The sequence below is a fragment of the Talpa occidentalis genome, unplaced genomic scaffold (assembly GCF_014898055.3).
Source record: "Talpa occidentalis isolate TD23 unplaced genomic scaffold, MPIMG_talOcc4v2.1 talOcc4.5, whole genome shotgun sequence".
NCBI lineage: Eukaryota > Metazoa > Chordata > Mammalia > Eulipotyphla > Talpidae > Talpa > Talpa occidentalis.
In genome coordinates, this window is record NW_023604861.1 from 38,408,643 (window position 1) to 38,434,166 (window position 25,524).

At 36.0% G+C, this 25,524-nt stretch overlaps 1 non-coding gene across 1 annotated transcript; it reads left to right on the plus strand.

Annotated features, from left to right (window-relative positions):
• Positions 1 to 23,694: 23,694 nt before the first annotated feature.
• Positions 23,695 to 23,801, plus strand: LOC119259976 (U6 spliceosomal RNA). The gene has a single exon (XR_005128623.1). It is a non-coding gene; the product is annotated as a U6 spliceosomal RNA (small nuclear RNA).
• The last annotated feature ends 1,723 nt before the right edge of the window (positions 23,802 to 25,524 follow it).

Below are 25,524 nucleotides of genomic sequence, written 5' to 3' on the forward strand. Positions count from 1 at the left end.
CCACACGCAACCTAGCAACTCTCCAGAGAAAAAGCACACCACAAAAAGAAAGCCAGCCCCCAGATTGCAACGACAATAACTTGGAAGAATTTCTGAGCCTTCCAGAAAGAGAATTTAAAATTGCCGTGATTAAAAAACTGACAGAAGTCATAAAGGAAAACAATGATAAGGGAAAAATAATCAACGATCAGAAGAATGCAATTGAGTCCCTAGAGAGGGAAAACAATGGTCAGAAGAAAGAAATTGAGTCCCTAAAGAGGGAAGTAAAAGAAATGCAGGAGATCAAAGAATTAATGGAAGAACTAAAGAATTCTGGGAAAAGCAATGAAAGCAGAATAGATGAAATGGAAGAACGAATAAGTAATCTTGAAGACACAGAAATAAAAAGAACCAAAACAGAGAAGGAAAGAGAAGTACGAAGGAAAAAGAACGAAGAAAGACTTCGGGAACTATGGACTCCATGAGGAAAGGAAATATAAGAGTTATAGGAATACCAGAAGGAGAGGAGAGAGATGTAGGAACAGAGAAAATATTCAAAGAGATAATTGAAGAGAACTTCCCAAATGTGAAGAAGGAGCTGAAAATTGATATACAAGAAGCAAGAAGAACACCAAACTTCCACGACGAAAGGAAAAATACAGCAAGACACATAATAGTAAAGCTCCCAAGAATCCAGGACAAGGAAAAAATAATGAAGCTGGCAAGAGGGAAGAAACAGATAACATTCAAAGGAAAACCAATCAGGCTGACATCAGACTTCTCCGAAGAAACACTACGGGCAAGGAGAGAGTGGAGGGACATAGTCAACAGACTCCAAGAAAACAGATGCCAACCAAGAATACTCTATCCCGCAAAGCTCTCCTTCCTCTTTGAAGAAAGAATATGGACCTTCCCAGACAAACAGAAACTCCGGAATTTCATTGCAACTAAACCCCCACTCCAAAAAATACTACAAGGAGTTCTAAAGCCAGAACCTCAGAGCGACGAATAACAATGAAAGAAGGCCAAAAAAAAAAAAAAAGTTATTAAAAGAATAAATAAATAAAATCAAAGGAAAGACAAACACAATGGCAAATACAGATGTTAACATATCAATATTAACTCTAAATGTAAATGGACTAAACTCTTCAATAAAAAGACACAGAGTTGCAGCCTGGATTAAGAAACAAAACCCAACCTTTTGCTGTCTCCAGGAAACACATTTAGCTACAAAAGATAAAAATAGGCTCAAAGTTAAAGGATGGAAAACAATCCTACAAGCAAATGGACCAAAAAAGAAAGCAGGAACAGCTATACTTATATCAGATAAAACAGATTTCAAACTCAAAAAGATAAAAAGAGACCCCAATGGTCACTACATTATGATCAAGGGGACAATACTTCAAGAAGAAATAACACTCATTAACATATACTCACCAAACGAAGGAGCACCAAAATATATCAGACAACTGTTGTCCTCTCTGAAAACAGACATCAGAGAAAACACATACATAGTGGGAGACTTCAACACACCACTATCAACAATGGATAGATCAACAAGACAAAAAATAAGTAAAGAAACCAAAGCTCTAAATAAAGACCTAGAGCAATTGGGCTTAACAGACATCTATAGAACACTAAACCCCAAAAAAACGGAGTACACATTTTTCTCAGCGCACACGGATCATTCTCCAGGATCGATCACATACTGGGGCACAAGACAAACATCAACAGATACACCAAGATTGAAATCATATCAACCATCTTTTCTGACCATGAAGGCATCAAACTAGAAATAAACCATAAAAAGAAGGCAAGGAACTTTCTACCTCATGGAGATTAAAAACCACACTACTGGAAGACCATTGGACTAATGAGGAGATCAAAGAAGAAATTAAAAAATTTTTTGAATTGAACGACAAGGAGGACACCAATATCCTAAATGTATGGGATGCAGCAAAAGCAGTAATAAGAGGAAAATATATAGCAATAGAAGCTCACATCAAGAAACAAGAAAGAACGCAAAGAAACAACCTAATCTCGAAGCTCAAAGATCTAGAAAAAGAACAACAAGAAAACCCCAAAACCAGTAGAAGAAAAGAAATAATAAAAACCAAAGCAGAAATAAATGAAATTGAAACTAAAAAAACAATCCAAAAGATCAATGAAACCAAGAGCTGGTTCTTTGAAAAAATCAATAAAATAGACAAACCCCTAGCCAGGCTCACAAAGGAAAAAAGGGAGAAAGCACAAATAAACAGGATCATCAATGAAAGAGGAGAAATCACAACGGACACAGCAGAAATCAAAAGAATAATCAGTAAATACTATGAACAGTTATATGGAAACAAGTTTAACAATCTAGAGGAGATGGACAAATTCCTACAACTCTACAATCACCCAAAGCTAGATAAAGAAGAAATAGAACACCTAAACAGACCAATTACAAGCAGCGAAATTGAAATGGTAATCAAAAACCTCCCCAAAAACAAAAGCCCAGGACCTGATGGATTTACAAATGAATTCTACCAAACATTCAGAGACGAATTAGTGCCTATCCTTCACAAACTCTTCCAAAAAATTGAGAAGGAAGGGACAATACCAAACACGTTCTATGAAGCCAACATTACACTAATACCAAAACCGAACAAGGACAACACAAAAAAGGAAAACTACAGGCCAATCTCCCTAATGAACACTGATGCAAAAATCCTCAATAAAATTTTAGCTATCAGAATCCAACAATGTATCCATAAGATAATTCACCACGACCAAGTTGGATTCATTCCAGGGGCACAAGGATGGTTTAACATCCGAAAATCAATCAACGTTATCCAACACATCAACAAAAAGAAATATAAAAACCATATGATAATATCAATAGATGCTGAGAAAGCTTTCGACAAAGTGCAACACCCATTCATGATAAAAGCCCTTGAAGTTCTTGGGATACAAGGAACATACCTCAACATCATAAAGGCCATCTATGACAAGCCAACAGCCAGTATCATTCTCAATGGTGAAAAGCTGAAAGCAATTCCATTAAGATCTGGAACAAGACAAGGATGTCCACTCTCACCATTGCTTTTCAATATAATACTGGAAGTCCTAGCCAGGGCAATAAGACAAGAGAAAGACATCCAAGGAATCCAAATAGGAAAAGAAGAAGTCAAACTATCACTATTTGCAGACGATATGATATTATACATAGAGAACCCCAAAAACTCCACAGAAAAGCTAATTCAACTCATCAATCAGTTCAGTAAAGTGGCAGGATACAAAATCAACACGCAAAAGTCAGTAGCCTTCCTATACACAAACAATAAATCTGAAGAAGAAGAAATCGAAAAGACCATCGCTTTTGTTATTGAAACAAAAAAAATCAAATATTTGGGAATAAATCTAACAAAAGAGGTAAAGGACCTATACAAAGAAAACTATAAAACACTGTTAAAAGAAATAGAAGAAGACACAAAGAAATGGAGAGACATCCCCTGCTCATGGATTGGAAGAATAAACATTATTAAAATGGCCATCCTTCCAAAAGCAATATACAGATTCAATGCTATTCCAATCAAAATTTCAATGTCATTCTTCAAAGAAATAGAAAAATTATTGATGAAATTCATATGGAATCACAAAAACCCCGAATAGCCAAAGCTCTCCTGAAAAAAAAGAAGGGAATGGAGGCATCAGACTCCCAGACTTCAAACTATACTACAAAGCCATAATCATCAAAACTGCATGGTATTGGAACAAGAACAGACATACAGACCAATGGAATCGAATAGAAAATCCAGAAATAAACCCACAGATTTATGGTCAACTAATCTTTGACAAAGGAGCAAAGACTATGCATTGGAGCAAAGAAAGTTTGTTCAATAAATGGTGCTGGGAAAACTGGGTCGCTACATGCAAAAGAATGAAGCTTGACCACCACCTCACACCATACACAAAAATCAACTCAAAATGGATTAAAGAACTAGACATAAGACCTGAAACCATAAAATATATAGAAGGAAATATAGGCGAAACACTACGTGATTTGCACATCAAAGACATCTTTACAGACACATCACCCAAAGCAGTGATAGTGAAGGCAAAGATAAACAGCTGGGACTATATCAAATTAAAGAGCTTTTGCACAGCAAAAGAGACAATAACAAAAACAAAGAGAAACCCCACCAACTGGGAGAACATTTTTGCACCCAACACTAATGATAAAGGACTGATCACAAAAATCTGCAAAGAGCTGATGAGACTCAACAACAACAAAGAAAATAATCCAGTCAAAAAATGGGCAGAAGAGCTTAAAAGAAACTTCTCTGAAGAGGAAATGCAAATGGCCAACAGGCATATGAAAAAATGTTCAACATCACTTGTCATCAGGGAAATGCAAATCAAAACTACCATGAGATACCATCTTACACCAGTGAGAATGGCACATATTAAAAAAACTAGCAACAACAAATGTTGGCGAGGGTGTGGAGAAAAAGGAACTCTTCTGCACTGTTGGTGGGAGTGCAAACTGGTCCAACCACTGTGGAAAGCTGTGTGGAGATTTCTGGACCTACTAAACATAGAGCTTCCATATGACCCAGCAATTCCACTCCTAGGTATTTACCCAAAGGACACAGAAACATCAATTCCAAAGAACACCTGCACCCCTATGTTTATAGCAGCACTGTTTACAATAGCTAAGCTTTGGAAACAACCCAAATGCCCAAAAATAGATGACTGGATCAAGAAGATGTGGTACATATATACCATGGAATATTACTCAGCATTCAAAAAAGATAAACACATGCAATTTGCTGCAACATGGATGGCGCTGGAAGGGATCATGCTCAGCGAAATAAGCCAAAAAGAAAAAGAAAAATACCGGATGGTCTCACTCATAGCAGGAATCTAGAAAACTTAAATAATGGACCAGGAAAATGAAAAACTATAAGAAAGTGAAAATCAAAATCAACAAAAAACTATGAACCAGAGACACTTTTAGGGGGCGGGGGCGGGAGGGGAGGGATTGGGGTCAGAATGGGGGGCGGCAATTGTATGGGGAATATAACAATAAAATTTATAAAAAAAAAAAAAAAAAAAAAAAGTGGGTATCTAACACTATATGCACAACAGAGTGCTTATCCAAACATTTCCAAGCACAGACACAAACATTTGAAGAGAAAATTAAGGAAATGAATTTGCCATTAGATTATAACAGTACATCTGTTTTTAAAAGTCATTGCCACGATGTTGCTCAGGAAGTTTGTGTGTTTCCCCTAAGATGCAATCAGCAAGTCAAACCAAATGTGTTAACAGACTCACCTTGCTGGCAACTGGAGGAACTTTGTTAGTAGGTGATTTGCACACACAACTGTCACATTTAAATTACTAGTAAGGATTGTAAAGTTCCCTGGAAGTGAACTTGAATGCTGTCCTTGCAGGATGTCCACTCCACAGACATCCCTGATTTGCTCTCTGTAAAACTTGGAATAATTATTGCCATCTGTTCTGAATTTGTCACCCTTAGTTTACATTACCTAAAACTGTATACTAGATTGACATTAAGCATGCAATTTAAGATTTTACTTCCATCAATAAATTCCTTTCTAACCACCAATTTAGACTTTATGTAAATCTCCATCACTGGGTTCCCTAATTCTCTGGCTCTCCCTCACTTGTTTCATGAGCATTTCTTGAACTCCCCTTCACACTCTGAACTTTTCTAGTCCTGTGAACATGCTGCTGTCCTCTGTTTATCCTGGTCTGACTTTCAATTCATTTTTGACCCTTTTCTTTACTGCCTCTATTTTGGCATTTCCTCCATTTCACATTTAGTAGATTCATAAAAGCTACTCATTGTTTGACTTCTGTAAAAGAACTCCTCAAACGCTGATATCTGGCACCTCAAGTCTTCACTGTTCTCAAAAAATGGAAGATTTTATCTCAAGAACTACAAGAAAGACTATGAACTTTAGGGCCTCCCCTGGTGGCGCAGTGGTTGAGCGCGGGGCTGCAAAGTAGCCCGCAGCCTCTGCAGTGCCAGTTCGAACCCCAGCCGCCAGTGAGGGTACCACATGGCGCACAGACCTCTCCTGCCACGCCCGCTGCTCCCCTCGGCAGTGTATTTCGTTGGTCTGCCTGTTTTGTTCCCCACTCTGGCTCTTGTCTGAGCCTGCGGACTGATCAACGAGGTTCTCGGGGGGAGAGCAGCGACCTGAAAGAACAGGGGTACACCACGGAGGGAGACACGTACACTCGGTTCAGCTAAAGCATGTCTCATTTATTTTTGGTTTCAGCAGGGCTTTATAGCCGGGGAAAAGCGGAAGAAGCAGGCCAACAGTGCCTAGCCAACGATTACACACATGACGTTATTTGGTGCGCCGGAGGTCGTCATGCGCACTGGACCGGAAGGAGCACAGCTAATCCTGGAAGGAGGAAATGTCCCGATGTCACAGGGCAAGGCGCCAACAGGCTCTGGTGAATTCTCTCACCCTCCTGTACTTCTGACTGTACCCAGTGCTTATATAAATAAATAAATAAATCTTAAAAAAAAAAAAAGGTATGAACTTTAGAATTCTTTAGAACTTTGGGATCATCAGCCAAATATTCTTAACCAAGTCATCTAAACTCCAAACCTGTTTCTTCATCAATAAAATGGGGGTAAAGAAAGCTACTACAACTCAAGATTAATGAAAAGATAGAGATGTAAGATATCTAACATAATGTCAGGTGCATAATTGGTGTCCAATCAATGTTATATATTGTTATAATGATTATTTATAATTTAATTCAAGTTGTAATTGAGTTTAAGTTATAGGTTATTTGTCAAAAAGTATTCTCAATACTGTCATTTTTTATAAAGAATTGTTTTTATTATGCCATTATGTTATTTATATCAAACACAAATTTTGAAAATCACAGTATATATAAGACCAGGTATGAAAAAGGAAATAGGAAATTTATTGTGAAGAGACAACCCAAAAGTTAGACCACAACCTGAGGCCCTTTATAAATAATCAACAGTTGTAAACTCATTTTGGAAATTCTGAAAGATTGCATTGCATTTGATATCCCCTGGTAACCTCAACCTGACTCAGAAGCTTGTGTTTCAGATTTAGTGACAGTGTTAATTTATACTCAATTTGTACAAAAGAAAATGCCACATTCTGGGGGTTGTTTGTATCATATAAAACAAGTTGGGATAAATAATATTTAGTCTGGAATAGATTATTCCTTTCAACCCTTGCCTATAGTATTCCCTCAAATGCTGCCTCACAAGAGGACAGCCATCACCAGGGACCTACAGAGAGACTACAACCAGGGCTGTTCTGCCCACTACCTATAAATATGTGTGCCATGAATCCATTTTCTGGGATCCAAGAGGAGGAAATCAATTTTTATTCCAAATCTTACTGAGTGCCTGGATTCACTCAGGACTGAAGTTTTGATTAAAACATGCACACATGCATGCACACACACACACACACACACAGAGAACTAGAGTCCTTTAAAAACAAAATGTATAACTCACAACACAAAAAGTGAACCCTAAACCCTTCTATAAATCATGGTCCTTCAGTGATAATGATGTATCATGATAAGTTAATCAATTGCAACAAATGTACCTTTCTGGCAAGGGATGGCAATAAGGGGTAAAAGTTATGCCTCAGTGGGCTAGGAGGTATATGGGAAATCTCTCAGTTTTACTGTGAACCGAAAGCTGCTCTAAAAAATGAATTCTTTTAAATAATTACACACATACTACATATATTATTATATAGGATTATATATATAGGTACAATATACATAACAAAAGAATCACCATAGTAATAAACATTCAATATAGAACATTTGAAAATAGGGCCTCCCTAGTAGTGCAAGGGGTTAAGCACCACACTGTGAAGCTGACAGCAGCCTCTACAGCATGATTTCAATTCCTGACTGTCCAGGGAACAACCCATATGGTGCAGCAGACCTCTCCTGTCTGGCTCCGCTGGTCCCCTCAACAGTGTATTTCAGTCAGTCTGCCTGTTCTGTTTCCCACTCTGTCTCTGGTGAATCCTCTCACCCCATCCCCAGCACCTCGGCCTGTACCCAGTTCTTGTATGCATAAATAAATCTTTAAAAAAAACAATTTTAAAAAAGAACATTTGAAAATATACAAACAGTATAACCATGGTTTAAATATCCTCCTACCTAAAGATAATTAATCAATGTCAATAATTCTATTACATTTCTTCCCAGGATTATACACACACACCCCTCACCCCCACCAACATACTGTGAAAAGAATGATTCATACATTTAACATGTGCACAGATCTTCATACCAAAATATCTATTGCCATCCCCAAGGTGAATCCCCACTACTTAATTCTCACAACAGCAAATCATTGTATTTAATCTAATTAATATTCAGAGGTTTAATAGAAGGGAATAGAAACGGTTCATTATTCCTAACCCACCTATCTATCTCCCACCAATTTCTGGAGATCTGATAATTATTTTAAAGGCAAAGCAGTTGAAATTCCCAAACATCTACATTTAGACCTTTCTTTTTTTACTTCTATCCTTCAGTCTAAACCAATGATTCTCAAATTCAAAACATATGAAAATTACAGAATGGCATGTATATACATAAATGTATCTGTATAATTCTTTATGGGTGAATTGAAATATTTTAAGCAGAATTTTTGCTATAATTAACACAACATCATCTAGTATAATGAAACTTCACTGGACACAGAAACATTCCATTTTACATAAATATATATAATGACTAAATGGTAAATAATAGCAAGTGAATCATATTAAATTCTTTGTGATGATTATATGACAGATAATAGCAAAATATCTTCAGCTTAGGAGATCAATGCCAAACATTGTAAGTTAAATTTCATAATATCTGTAATTTATTTTCTTTTTTTTTAATTAATAAATTTTATTTTTATATTCCCCATACAATTGCAATCCCCCCATTCTGACCCCAATCCCTCCCCTCCCGCCCCCCACCCCCCAAAAAGTGTCTCTGGTTCATAGTTTTTGTTGATTTTGATTTTCACTTTCTTATAGTTATTCATTTTCCTGGTCCCTTATTTAAGTTTTCTAGATTCCTGCTATGAGTGAGACCATCCGGTATTTTTCTTTTTCTTTTTGGCTTATTTCACTGAGCATGATCCCTTCCAGTGCCATCCATGTTGCTGCAAATTGCATGTGTTTATCTTTTTTGAATGCTGAGTAATATTCCATGGTATATATGTACCACATCTTCTTGATCCAGTCATCTATTTTTGGGCATTTGGGCTGTTTCCAAAGCTTAGCTATTGTAAATAGTGCTGCTATAAACATAGGGGTGCAGGTGTTCTTTGAAATGGATGTTTCTGTGTCCTTTGGGTAAATACCTAGGAGTGGAATTGCTGGATCATATGGAAGCTCTATGTTTAGTAGGTCCAGAAATCTCCACACAGCTCTCCATAGTGGTTGGACCAGTTTGCACTCCCACCAACAGTGCAGAAGAGTTCCTTTTTCTCCACAACCTTGCCAACATTTGTTGTTGCTAGTTTTTTTAATATGTGCCATTCTCACTGGTGTAAGATGGTATCTCATGGTAGTTTTGATTTGCATTTCCCTGATTGCAAGTGATGTTGAACATTTTTTCATATGCCTGTTGGCCATTCGCATTTCCTCTTCAGAGAAGTTTCTTTTTAGTTCCTCTGTCCATTTTTTGACTGGATTATTTTCTTTGTTTTTGATGAGTCTCATCAGCTCTTTGTAGATTATTGTGATCAGTCCTTTATCATTAGTGTTGTGTGCAAAAATTTTCTCCCAGTTGGTGGGGTTTCTCTTTGTTTTTGTAATTTATTTTCAAGTAATTCATCAAAAATGTATGTATTTATAGAGAAAGGTATGTTTATGATTAATAGTAAAAATTGATTAACTAAGGCAATATATAGTCATTTTACTATTCATTTTCCTTTGTTGCAGTTTCCATATATGTATGTATGTATGTGTACACACATAAACATATATATTAATGTTAAAAGAAAAAGAAAGGGTTGAATTAATTACTTTCATAATTCATGTAAATTTTTAAGTCATGTTGAAGATAAACAGGGCTGTTCACCGAATTAGACAGGTCAGAGGCTTTCCGGATTATATTTACTAGAGGACTGTTTAGTGGGCCATATAGTTTTTCCCATGCTGGTTGTAAGGTACTCAATAAATCCTAAAGCAGTGAGACTTAACACGGATGTTGGCCAATGGCATTTACTTAGTGATGGAATTAATTTGACTTGGAGGGGCAATTACAAATGATAGAGATAACTAATATTAGATAATTATTTGTAGTCACAAGTATGTATAGTAAATCCCAACAAGAGACAAAAATAACTTCTAGGACATAAAAGGCATAACAGTGGAACCCACTCTATTCCCATACTTCCCGGTATATACCCTGAGGCGTCCATTCATATGTTTATACCTGTACCCCAAGTTGCCCTTTCTGGAAATAAATCTCCTCTGGTTTATATGAGTTACTTGTCTCAGCAAATGCACCCTTGAGCCAACTCTGAGTTCTTCACCAATTCCCCAAGAACCACAGCTCATGTTTCTTGTAAATAAGTTTGATAAGGCTCATTAAGAATTTGATCCTTTTCAAGCATCAAATTCTCACTTTGCTTCTATTCCCAGAAGAATTTGTCTTGTAGCCCCGGGTCCCTGTTCAGGGAGGAGCAGGTGCAAAACAAGAGAGAACAAGAGCAAATGCACACTTGGCTGTTATATGCATATCCCTAGAGTGACTCCTTTCTAATCTACATACAATAAATTCAGCAAGCGTTTTCTGTTCTGCATTCTCTTTTGGGAACTGCAGTCTGTCCTGATGCAGAGTCTGCTCATTAATACAAAAGAGAGTTTAAAGATTTTTCTACTGTTTAATTCCAACTTTTCTACAAAAAAGAGAAAGACCATATTCTAAATAAGAACAGTATCAAGTAGAGAATAAATTTTACCTAAGGGAGTCATATATTTTAGTTTACTTAAGCTCTTGCAGTAAAATTGTTTAAAGTCACTCCTTAGTGCTTATTTAACGTAACCTTTGATTTCAAATGCACTTGAATTACATAACCAACCTATGAGAACTAGCCATGTGGTCAGAGATGGCTTTACTATAAAGTGAAGCTGGTCTACTTAGGCTTATATTTTTATTATTTTATTTCCTTATTCATCTATGCTTTTATTTCTGTATCTCTCCTATCCCAATCATTTTTGTTAGTTTCAGAGAGTATCTGACAGTGATCTAAAACTGTAGTTTTCAAGAAGTATCAGAGGTTTTCTCTCAAATGGGAATACAAAACTATACCACTGCAATTCCCTTTCTCCTCTCTCTCTCCACATACACATGCACACTCACACACATACACATACATACACGCACAGTTTCCCTTACTGGAAGACTAGTCAAGTCTCTCCACACAAGTTCTAAGACAAGCATGTATCTTCCATACCAATGCCAATGGGACCCAAACTGCAGGTTTAGAGCTTACACCACTACCTGTGGTCCAGAGACATGACTAGGCAATCTCACTTGGTATAATAGACTCTTGATCTGGCAATATTTAATTGAGCTGAGAAATCTAAAGCCCCCTATGGAAGACCCAAGTGTCATTCTACACCTTAGAAAAGTGTTTTGTGTCTGTATGGTTATGGAAAAAGTAAATCTTATTTCTCAAGACATTTCTCCCTGTTCAGCGAGGAGCAGGTACAATACAAGAGAGAACAAAAGCAAATGCACACTTGGCTGTTATATGCGTATCCCTAGAGTGACTCCTTTCTAATTTACATACAATAAATTCAGCAACAGACACATCAAATCTGAGTAGATTCCGGGACATGGGTACAAATGGAATTGTTATTTTTATGGGCCTCCGATACTCCAAGAACAGGCATCTGAGGAGGTATGATCCTATGCCTCTGAATCACATAGTGTTGTAAAACCATTGCTGCCTCAATTTAAAAGGAAAAAAGGAAGAAGAAAGAAAAACTACAGCCAGAGGTACCCTGGGTTAGTAATCTGTGTAAAAAAAAAATTAGAAGAAAACTGTCTTTTGGGCTCAACTGGGTTTTTTTGTTGATTTTTTTAAAGATTTATTTATTTATGCATACAAGAACTGGGTTGGAGGCCAAAGGTGTGGGGGGTGAGAAGATTCACCAGAGACAGAGTGGGGAACAGAACAGGCAGACTGACTGAAACACACTGCTGAGGGAAGCAGTGGGTGAGTCAAGAGGTCTGCTATACCATGCGGGTAGCTCCCTGGCTGGGGATCAAATTCATGCTGCAGTGGCTGCAGATAGCTTCATAGGTTGTGTCTTAACCCCTTGCATTACCAGGGAGGCCCCATCAACTGTTCTTAAGTTACAGAGCAGAAAGGCCAATGTGCTTAAGTTGACAAAACTACTGGGTGGCAAATTAAGCTTAGTATTGACAGTCCTTTTTCACAGTCCATCCATCCATACACTCCATATTCCTCCTGACTCCCCCCACTATCCAAAAATGAAATATTCCTATGACATTCTTCCTAAGCAGAGATGGCATAAAGAAATAATCACCATTCATTTATTTGGAAAAAAGTGTTTAGTATTCTCAGACCCCATAAATAACCTACCAAGTCATTACCAAATAACACATAAAACCTACTACAACACTAACATTGCAAAAGCATGAATGATGTGATACATATGCAGTTTGTATAAAGCACTTCCCAGGAGGAGCCTGACTATGCCACTCTCTTGATCAGTGTACAATTGCCTCAATCACCATGACCACTGTGGCAAAACAGATGCTACTTTTGCTTTTCACCTTTTGCTATGAAAGTAAAAATCCTTTTTGAATTTCTTTCAGTTTGTGCAAAAAAAAAAATTATTAATGTAGGTCTTTTATAAAAAGTAAAGTGCCATGAGAACTTTCAAAAAGCAGGGACACTTGAATATTTACCGCAAAATCAAAAAGAAACCTAGCATCAACCGGTATGTAAGAGACTGACCTTCTGCCCATTGCCTGTTCCTTTTCATTCCTTTATGGCTGTTTGTTCAAATCTTAACGGTCTTAAACATCTATAAATGAAAGCCTTGATTTGGACTATTTGACTTAAAATAAACCTCTGTTTTCATCTGCATCTAAGTCAAACATTTTTCAGACCAAATATTGATGTTTTGCCCCTTTATTTAATACCATCAACACTGTAAATCACTTTCTGAATAAATAAAGAGGATAGGCAAAAACAATTTTCTTAGTGTTTCAATTTTAGGAGTATCTGAGATTTCACATGACTGAACTGCCTTGTGGTTATATTATTACTAATTCTTTTTTTTTTTTTAAAGATTTATTTATTTATACATACAAGCACTGGGTACAGTCAGAAGTGTGGGAGGGTGAGAGAATTCATCAGAGCCAGTGTGGGGAACAGAACAGGCAGACTGATGAAATACACTGCTGAGGGGAGCAGCGGGCGCAGCAGGAGAGGCCTGTGTGTGATGTGGGACCCTCACCGGCGGCCAGGGATTGAACCGGCGCTTCAGAGGCTGCAGGCAGCTTCACAGCCCAGTGTCCAACCACTGCACCACCAAGGGAGGCCCTATTATTAATTCTTAATACATATTAGTAAGAGGGACTTGTATAAATATCCATGTATGTGTGAGAGGTTTATATAAACACTATAAATACACATTACACACTTTTTAAAAAGACTCATTTCATAAGATCTCTGGATAAAAATAAACATAATAAAAGCAAAGAGGACACCTTGGCATCAGCACTTTCTTATAATTTTCACCACTCAGGACATCAAAACTAAACAAACACTGGATTGAAATATGAAGAGTGCTAGATTCTGCTAATTATAATTTAGTGCCACATATTTTTAAAATATCTCTATATAACAAACTGTACTAATGCAACAAATATACTGTAATTCATATAATTGCAGCATAAACTCAGCCTACCAAGGAACTATTATTCTGAGACCCTGGGCTTTCTGATTAAAAACTGTAGTTCAATCCCAAGCTGCTTTGAGACTCCTAAAATGTAACGACATAGGTGAAAGAGAGAAAGGTATTTCCAAAACAAAAGAACCTCTGAAAAATAACTCTAAAAATATATGAAAAGCATCCCAGTCTTAGCACAGACAATAGAATGCTGATTTGGAAAATATAAGTATAAGAAAGGACAATGACAGATTAAAACTCATTAAAATTAAATCAACTCATTGTGTATCCAAAGCTAAAAGGAAAATGATTCTTTTGTAAAAACAAGCATGCTCCTTTTTTTCTTTTTATATGCAATTGCCCAGTAAGGTACTTCTCAGGTATAGTAATGTCTATTCCTAGTCCTACAATGTTGTATTCTGCAAGAAAAAAAAAAAAGGCATCCAGCCATCCAGGACAAATAAGAAACTTTGTAGGAGAAACTTTGTTTGACCATCAACTACTGGGGTGAAACAAAAAGCAGGCAATATTGTCATCATGGTCTCTGTGGGGGTTTTATGTAGAATTCTAATTAACCAACCCTCATTTTTCTTTTCAGATATAGGGGGGGAAATATGACTGAGGTTCCTAAGGAATTTGGAAAGAAAATATGAATTTGTATGTGGCATACATTAGAGGGGACTCCCTGCAGATTGTTCAGGAGACTATTTGAGAATCTGTTTAAAACATTTAAGTCATGAAATTGAAATGCCATTCATCAGAAATTGAATCCCCTGGAAAATATCAACTTACAAAACAGAATAGTAACATTTCAGTGTCTTGGGGTTGATAAGAATAAAGTCTAGATGATAATTTTTTAAGCAAAATTCCCTCTGTAAGTACTTGCATCTCAACATTACATTGTACGTCCATCTCCTTGTGAATTAAAAGTGTCAGGAAGGACAGGACCTTGTGGCTTGTTAGTTACTCTTTCCCATGGGTTTGGTACAGTGGCTAGGACACAGAAGGTGGTCAATAAGTATTTGCTAAGTTCTTTCTAGTAACTTCTTTGTAGACACATGAAGAAGTGGAGGAAATGAACAGGCTCAGCAATCTTAAGAAAGAACTAGGAGGCTTTCGTCAGAAGAGCAGAAAACAGAATTCAAAAAAGTAAAACCTCAATCCTTTGTAAATGCTGGTCAGGTTTTCTTCTTACTTGATGCAATGAAAGGTCATGATAATGACAGTAACATAAGATGAGCATAAGATGGCATGCGATGGGAGAACACACAGATAAATTTGTCAGGTTTTCTTTGGTCTTTAATAACATACCATATTTGCGTGATTTGATCCAGAAGTCAAAAATCTGCTGGGAAACTGAATCACATATGTATTTTTGAAAAATTCTTAAGCAATCAATCAACACAATGCAGTGTGCACTGTTGAATTATTTGTCAGTACTCATGCTGTAAAACCTAGAAAGCCTGCTTAAAAATTTGAAACCAATACTGAGGTCCACACATCTGTATTAAGAAATATGCAATGTTAAACTCACATCCTATGTGATGTGGATTTAGATAACTGCTCATTTGCAAAACATCTGTGGCACATTTGGCAATCAACGTAGGTGAAAGTCCCAAAGACTGCCAGACAGGCTAGTGCCTGTCCTCATCTGTGAATTATTCTGAGCCAGTATCTTGATGTTAACATGCTTTCTCTGGTTTTGGTAATTGTTCCACTAGGCTGCATAAAGCCTGTTCTCACAAGGGACACAATTACCATAGGTAATTGCGTGTAAGCAAGTATCTGCCCTTCCATTGGGTAGTCACAGCATCACCCATGTTCCAAAGCACCAACTCCCTTTTCAGGGATACACTTGACATGTCATCTTTGAACTAATTAGCATGCTTAAGGTTTTTTTTTAATGTATAAGTGCATCAAATTTTCACTAGAGACTTTTGTTCTTGTCAAAATCTACCATAACAACCTGTGAATTACAATAGAAGGTAATTGGAACACAGTGTTCCATAGGAACATTGTGAAATACAGAGCTACCTCTGTACAACATTAGCTAGGGAGACAGGTGCAAAGATTTCCAAACTCCCTATGCTATTTTCCTGAGTGTCTGTTCACACTGTAACTAAAGAAGTTCAAGTGCATGAGCCTGAACAAGTCACAATGGAATGATGGTACAAACACATTCAAAGCAAGGTGCTTTCCATGTAATTCAGACAAAGCAATTCAAAGCATAAAGCAGAATTCAGAGATTTTCAGTGCTCACTTATTTGCACTGAAAGCAGCAATAGCAATATTGACTTTATTTATTTGCATCTTGATCTGAAAGCTGTAAGTGCACCTCACAAAATATAAATAAAACAATAGGCTTTTTCAAAGTAAATTCAGAACTCCAGGGGAAAAAAAAAACATGAAAAATAAATGAAGTCAGAGGCAAAATTAGCACCAAAAAATGCAAGCCATGAAATCTAACTTTGGCACTGGGCTTGATGGCAACACAAAGAGAAACATGACCAGATTCCTGATACCTGTTCAGAAGAAACACTACAGTTGCTGGTGAGCAGATTGGTAGTTCCCAAATTAATTCTAATTGGTTTACAAAGGTACCTTGGGATGTATATTCCTCATGAGATTAACTTTCCTACTCAATCTAGACTAGTGTAATTCAGACTGGGAAGTATTCAATAGTATGTTGTAAAATCATCTTTTTGTCATGACCAACAACCTTTTTTTCAATGTAAATTTTATATAAAGTAACAAAATTAATAGTCGGATAAAGACAGACTGAAAAACTAACATGGTAGCTGACTATAGGCTTGATAAACAAGAGAGGGAGAAACTGGGGGAGGGGTAAGAATAAAGAATTAAGGAAACACAGTGGTCTATGGTGGGGAATATGAATACCCAGGAGTTGGTGGTGGGTGCAATATGGTGAGAATACTTGATGGGGATACCTCAGTATTATTATCTCAGTTAAAAATAAATTAATTATAAAAATATAAAGTAAATGGAAATTACTAAAATGCATCATACATAGGATAATTGTTATTTCATGCAATTTCTGTTTTAATTGCAAATATATACTGGGTTGTGAGATTTAAATTTTATTTCTTATTATGGGTTGTAGTAAAATCAATTTTGAATCCGCCTGATCTAATTTGATGAAACCTTCACTTATGTTCACAGGGCAACAACAGGCGAGCAGACATGACAGTACACAGAAATGGGGTAAGAGAGAGGTATGTGCTTCGGTGCCTTGCTCAATGATGAAGTCCGAGTACATAGATGAGGCAGGTTCTCTGGAGGGCTTTGAAGGAGGTTTTAAAGCTGCAGTTAGTCCCAAAAGACAATTATCTTTAACTGCTCTGTTGCTATCACTTTTGATAAATTTTAATTAGTAGTTTCAAAAAGAGAAGATAATAGATACCAAATTAGATTTAAATCACAAGTCAAACAATAATACTGACACTTGCTTCACGACCCAGTTCAGGATAAACTGAAACTGTGTGACTTCTCACCCCCAAACCTCTCAGGCATAATTGATAGCTCCCACAATCATCTACATGCCTCAGTTGGAGCCCCGAGAATATCTTCATATGCACACCCTTCTCCCTCACTAGAGAGAGAACCTTCAAAGATAGGAGTATGCATTTACAGTAGCAGCAATCACACTGCTTAGCACTTGCAGACACACTCAAAGCCTATCTGTGCTTTGAGCATGCATGCATGAACGAAAAACTGAATATTCACTCTTACTCCTGTGTTTCTCTAATGCAATCAAAATCCCAGGATTCTACATTGCTTTCAGAATCAAGAGGGAAAAGGGGGCTTTTATAATGTTCATTTCAGCCATTCTAATTTTTAAATTTGTCATTTACCTTAATCAAGAATGGCAGATCATTTTTAGCTGACACTTAGGGACTCACAGCAGCTCCCTGGAGCACTATATGAGAAAGGATTCTAAGACTGGCTCTGGGCCAAGCTGGCAGGAATGAACACCAGGACTGTGGAATAATGCACATGAGATGACAATGGCCCACATGCACATATCTAACATCTCCAAATACCTATTGAGAGCACCTAAAGGTTCATCTGTAACAGGCTGAAATCTAGTTTTGTCTGGGTAGCACGCCCCATCTTTGGGCCTCCTCTGGGGAAGCAGCTGACATAAGGAGTCTGGGAATAAGCAAGGTAATGGTCATGATTATTTCACTCCAAGTTCTTTGCTGACACTAATAGATTTAGTACAACTGCTAGTTTCTGAGTAGGAAAGATGACAGTGGAATTTATTATACACAATATCCTCTCCCTGGAATGGGGCAGAGAAAGAGAAAGAGCAGCCACATAAAGGCTGTCACTCCAAAAAGGATATTCCATAATATGAAAAGTAAAGTCAGCAGCTATGGTAATTATAGTTGATGTGTCAAAAATTTTCAGTGTTTGTTATTTTTTGATAGGCAGCTGTGTGTCCCTTCCTTCAGGATAGGCAGGGTTAAAATAGGTAAGCAACTCTACTTAAATGCTACATGGAATATACATTTCAAAGAAGGTCTTTTGTTTTGCTTCATTTTTTCTAAGATCCATGTTTATATCCTAGATCTCTGTGAAGTAGAAAGCAATGCACTCTAGAGGAAAGTGTTTGCAAACCAAAGAGAGAATTCAAAATTGTGGGTCACAGCCATTTGCTTGCAGTTATAATGAAAATTCATGGTTATATTTCAGAGTACTGCTTGATCATTAAAGCATTGTTTGTGGTGCCATAACTGAGAAATTAGATAATAGAGTCTTAATCTCACTCATACCTTCAAGTAGTTCTGAAAAAAGGTAAGTTGGCAACATTTAGAAGAGTCTGACTAACATCCTCTAGGGTGAAGAGAAGCCTGCTGATGCAAAGCAGGCATCAGTGAAAACCTCTATACTCCACCATAGGCCTCAGCAAAGTTAAGGAGAGCATAATTCCACACAGCTGTGCTTACAGAGTAGGTGAGAACACAGTAAAGCCCACAGGATGGGAAGTGCCCTGCTCTGTACAGAGAGGATCTTCATATATAATATTTAATGAAATCTAAAAACTATTTCAGAGTCCATTCAGGGCTTCATTTAGTCCCATGTCAACGCTCAACCTGCCCTACGCCCAAGGTCTCAGATGGGCAAGAATGAATAGAAACAAACTCAGGTGTTGGATAGCTGAGAAAAGGAAGACTAACTGGTTCTCGGAAGAAAATCATGGATAAGCAAGTAATCTAGATGGAATCAGCAGGTTAAACAAGGATGGGGAAAAGGAACAGCATGGGAACTATGCAAACGTACTAGATGGAAAGCAAAGAAATATCCCGTAGCATATAAAGACAAAGAAAGAACTGAGACCAGCAGTCTGGAAGAAAATAATAACACTAAAAACACAAATGGTTTAAAATGCATTAATAAAAAATTTTAAAATAAGAACACAAAATCTACCAATAACAACAGAATGAAATGGAAAAGACCGTAATTTTAAAAATTTAAAACAGAAAAAAGAAAAAGCATATGATTAAAAATCAAATTAATGACTTAGAGCAGAAGTCTTCAACTTCTCTATAGGACCCAATAGTAAATACGTTGAATTTTGCAGGTCACATAGCTTCTACCACAGCTATTCATCTCTGCTGCAATATTTTATATGTGTAATATGGTAATATACAGCAAGTATTTAGAATGGAGCCTAGACACAATTGACTACTATTATTATCAAGATCAAGACACATCCAAATTAAGTAATGGAATTTGAAGAAAAAGAGAAAAGTTCAGGTATTTAGGCAGAAAATGTTATCCATAGTGGGCTGGCCTCAGCAACACTTAATTTCAAATGTTGACAGAACAATATCCATAACATATTAGAGAACAACATAGGTAAGCAAGTGTAATAGTATAGCCGGTCAAAGTGTTCAGGTTTAAGGCAATACGCAGTGTTCTCAACTATCAAAGAACTCTGAGAATGGGGAACTTATAATTCCTTTGCTAAGAAATAAATAAATATTTAAAACTACATGACAATAAAATCCAACCAACCAAGTGATAAATTAAAAAGTAAACTCAGTAATGGAAAAGTCATGGTAAAACAACTAAGTGCTGAGCACTGCTTCCATTTAAATAGAGAACTCATAATGATTAACAGAGGGAATTATGTTTTCGGAACAAAATATAATGCTACAATGCTGACAAAGAAAAACAATTTGAAATAAAAATCAGGAGGTAGAAGGAAAGAATTAGGTAAAAAGAAAAATAGTCTTCATCCTTCCCATCAGTTCGCTTATCAACTACTATCCAAAGTTTAAATACAAACTTTTTAAAAAGTATGATTCCAATCTTATGATAGTTACTGTGCCATTAAAGGGACAGCATGAGACTTACTATTTCTTATTAATTAAAAATACCAGTAATTCTTTAAGCTTCACTTCAGGTTCTTCTTCTTCTAAAATTTAAATTAATATAAAACTTAATTTAAATAAAGTTAAATTCAGTATTTTATAAAGAAAATGATGCAAAATTATTTTTCACTTATTCATTCAATCATTTGTCCATCTATACTGCAAATGTTCAGAAGATGTACAGAATGACAGTCACCAAATTTTTAGGTGGTAGAATTTAGGGTGAGTCTCGATTTTTCTTTGTACTTTACGTAGTTGTGTACCCAAAGCTTTTTTGTATCTACAGGTAGCCATGTGACTAAGTCCTCTGCATTAAAAAGAAAGCAGATGTAATGTTCAAGTTCCACCTGGCATGATCTTTGGATTCATTCTTCCTACCTCCTGCCTGGTGACCAGAGATAACTTAGAAAATACGTGTTATATATGGCATATGTTTCAGGGCATACATCTAAAAGTACGTGAAACCATCACTCAATAGCCAGAAACACTCATCTTGGTTGTGCTTCATGAGTAAATAACAAGGATTAAGTTCTTTAAGTCATCTTATTATGAGTCTCTTTAGAGAGCATACTATTGTTTTATGAGCTTGCATTGCTATTTAAAAATTAAATAATAAACCAATAATCTATAAATGACTATGATGTCTAAGAAATAAAATCTAGGCAAAACTCCCCAACATGTAAGTCACACATTTGTCTGGCAATAATGTAAGAACAAATGTGGCTGCTACCATCTTATATAACTGATGGCATTTGATGATGGATTTCACAGGCTGGAGACCTATGGGTAATGGTTCTTAGTGGCCTCTTGAATCTTATGAATTGAATTCATTTTTGAAACTTGTTTTGACTGTTTTTTAGAGGGATAATGGCTTATGAGGTTTCAGATTATTTAAGAGATATGTTTCTTGTTAGTTCAGAGGGATATCATTATCTTTGCTATTCAACTAGATATTTTACTTGGTTCTAAGCAAATTAGTGGTACAGACAAATATGCTCTCTAAACATTCTTTTATAGCATTGTGAAAATTAATTTTGACATAGACTCTTTTCATAAAAGATTATACTCCTTTGTTCAAAACACAGTGTGGGAAACATCACCAATACACCATCTATTGTTTTTGACATACAATAAGAGATTATAATTTTTATATCAATGTACAGGGCTACTGAAGTCTTGTGTAATTATTTGGATCATTTGGATACTAAATCTAAGTATTTATAGAAGGTTAAAAAAAAAAAGCTTCTGAAAAGTGGAAGGGTTCTCAAGAGGCCATCTAATGCAGGCTATTCCAAGTAAGATATCAAATATGTCTCTTAAACTTTTTAATTAAACTGCAAGATGACAGGTTTCCAGATTTTATTTATCACCACAGAGATAAATGGTTTTCAAATAATCACTGAGGAGAGGAACGTGGGAGGTTAAAATAAAAACTCTCATTTAGTTCTCTTCATACATCTGCCCCTGAAAAATCTTTTTTGAACTCAAAATTTTTTTTTAATTTTATGAAAGAACAAATTGGAATATGAAAGGGATGAGAATCCTAAATGTCTGGCTCATTTCCTCTCAAGAAATAGAAATCTCTCAACAACATGTTTATAAGTTACAAGCCAGACACAAATACTAATTTCTCAGTCCAGAGATATCCAATTTCCATTATAATGCATTTAAATCTCTACAAACTAGAATGTTTTTAGAAACCATGCCAGTCAAAGATGTCTAAAACAATGTTTCCTGATTCTTTTCTGAAGTTAGCTTTATACCAATTAGCTATTATTTCTAGTAAGTAGTGAGTCCCCTCAAAAGTAACCATTCATTCCCTTTATTCTTGACTAGCTTATTAATTTTGACATTTTTCCTTTTATACATTAAAGTAGCAATAGCAGCACTATCAAATTCATCAAGTAGGGAAAGATACTTCCTACCTGAAATCTAATTAATTTTTCATGTTCATTATCTTTTAAGAGTATTTCTTGCAAAAGGACATTATCTGCTCCTCTTTTCATGATAATTGATGCAGTTCTTACCCCACCCTTTTATTTTTTCTAGTAGGTGAGAAAAGACCTTTAATACTTATAATCTTGCCAATAACTTTTTAAAGGATAAGTATTAAATATGTCATTCAAGAAGCATAATGTGTTACAAAAATCAGATCCATCAGAATAAGAAACTCATTAAGACACATTTAAAAATGTACAGAAGTACATCATTACTTTATGAAGCACTGAATTACTAATATAAAACATGATGGCATGTAGTACCTCTATATTTTTAAGAAATCAAATAAATAAGAAAATATTTCAAAAAATATATAAAATCCATAAATTAAATATTTTTGTTTGTTTAGAGAAAGAAAAAGTTTTTTAAAGAGAAAAGGAACAGAAATAAAGTGGGACTCCAAGACCAGTGAAACCAGGTCAGGGAGAATCAAGGGAGCCCAATTAAATATTTTAAAACATTGGTTCCCAATTACTACAATAAACAAATTTAAAAGAAAATGTTAGGAGAAAAAGGTGAATTAATGAATGTGTGAGTATGTATTTGTGTTTCAGAGGAAAAAGGAGAAATAATCTGTACAAAGTTATTTTATATATCTTAAGAATTCACTGTGCTCTAAAAAGCAATCAATAATAAATGAGCATTTTATATGAAAACCTAACAATATTTAATATTTGGCATCAAAAAAGTAGAGTAAGTGGAAGTTTGCCACTAATACTGGAAGAATATTTCTTAAAATATACTTATCTACTAACTCTGCTAAAGATAAGTGTGAGACTGTGAGGAGAATCCCTACATCCATTGTCTGCTGTCTATCCTGATGGGCCAGAAAGCTACTGGTCATTAATAATGAGGGGACAGTCATAAACAGTCAGTTAAAGAAAAGAGACTTTTCTATATGTGGAGAACAGAGAGAAGAGTATGAATGAGCCAGGTGATATCAATGGAATCCCAACTATTGCTCTAAAAGGTATCTTAAAACAATGCCTGAATTTCAAAAATAGTGAGGGGAGAAGATTAAGAGGGGTGTTGCAAGGACAGCTTTTCAAATATGAACTTATCACAAGGCATTTCCTCTTCTGGGGTGTTAGACATTGAGTCCCAGAGAAATCATCAGTCCAGATCAATCAGGTTGCTTAGCAAGTTGAAAATCAATGGAAGATCCAAAAGACTTAGCAAAGCCCATTCAAGAATTTTATTCACTTTTTATGCACTCTTTTTTAATCAAATGTGATGCTGTAGATGTTAATCCTTCCGTTCTTTTAGTGGAATTTGATGCCATGAGTTGTCTGTTCAGCAATGGAAACAGACTCACACTTGAAAATCAACAGAACATAGTGCTCGCTTCGGCAGCACATATACTAAAATTGGAACGATACAGAGAAGATTAGCATGGCCCCTGCGCAAGGATGACACGCAAATTCGTGAAGCGTTCCATATTTTTTGATAAAGGACTAATCACAAAAATCTGCAAAGAGCTGATGAGACTCAACAACAACAAAGAAAATAATCCTGTCAAAAAATGGGCAGAAGAGCTTAAAAGAAACTTCTCTGAAGAGGAAATGCAAATGGCCAACAGGCATATGAAAAAATGTTCAACATCACTTGCCATCAGGGAAATGCAAATCAAAACTACCATGAGATACCATCTCACACCAGTGAGAATGGCACATATTAAAAAAACTAGCAACAACAAATGTTGGAGAGGGTGTGGAGAAAAAGGAACTCTTCTGCACTGTTGGTGGGAGTGCAAACTGGTCCAACCACTGTGGAAAGCTGTGTGGAGATTTCTGGACCTACTAAACATAGAGCTTCCATATGATCCAGCAATTCCACTCCTAGGTATTTACCCAAAGGACACAGAAACATCAATCCCAAAGAACACCTGCACCCCTATGTTTATAGCAGCACTGTTTACAATAGCTAAGCTTTGGAAACAACCCAAATGCCCAAAAATAGATGACTGGATCAAGAAGATGTGGTACATATATACCATGGAATATTACTCAGCATTCAAAAAAGATAAACACATGCAATTTGCAGCAACATGGATGGCGCTGGAAGGGATCATGCTCAGCGAAATAAGCCAAAAAGAAAAAGAAAAATACCGGATGGTCTCACTCATAGCAGGAATCTAGAAAACTTAAATAAGGGACCAGGAAAATGAATAACTATAAGAAAGTGAAAATCAAAATCAACAAAAAACTATGAACCAGAGACACTTTTAGGGGGGCGGGGGTGGGAGGGGAGGGATTGGGGTCAGAATGGGGGGGCTGCAATTGTATGGGGAATATAACAATAAAATTTATTAAAAAAAAAAAAAAAAAGAAAAAAAAGTATTAAAATCATCAGCAACTTTTTTTGAGATTAAAATTTTGTCTTTGTGCATCTGAGGACTTGTGATATTATGCCTCTGAATCACAAACAGTGATATAAACCAGTGTTACATTAATAAAATAAAGCAAAATGAAATTTTGTCTAAAAAAAAAAAATAAATAAAAATATTTGAATCTAAAAAAAAAAAAAAAAAAAAAGAAAATCAACAGAACATATTAAAAATTAAAACCATAGCTTTTGCTTAATGAGTAGAATTTTTCTCTATGAAAATCTACCAAGTTCATTAACTAGAATCGAAATCATATACTCAGCTTCATTAGGTACATGTCTATTCAACTGAACTATCCAGCCCACAAAAAACATTGAAATGGATGTAATATGGACAGAACAATTCTGAGGATGCTTATAAACACATGCCATTGCTTCTCTACCAAGATAAAGATTAAAATATTAAAAAGGATAATAAGGAAATAAAAAAACTACTAAAAATAAGAAAAAAGGAAAATGACAAAGAAAAGAAATATTGGAAATTTTTACCTGAATTAATCCAAGTCTCACCACTGAAGGAGAAGAGGGTTTTGGCAGTTTTCAAGAGAATTTACATGGCAAAGCTCTTGTTAGAGAATCCACGGTTCCACACCTAAGAATTCACATCAAAAAACAAAACGGGTTCTCAGAAGGCATAACTACATTTTAGAGCTGACTTAGAACATAATTTTAATTCTTTCTGAATTGCAGTTTTTTATGCATTTGTTCTTTCTCTAGCTACGTTACAACTTAATTCTTGTTTTTCCTACCATGGGGGGAAAAAAAGCAAGCAAAATTTAAAG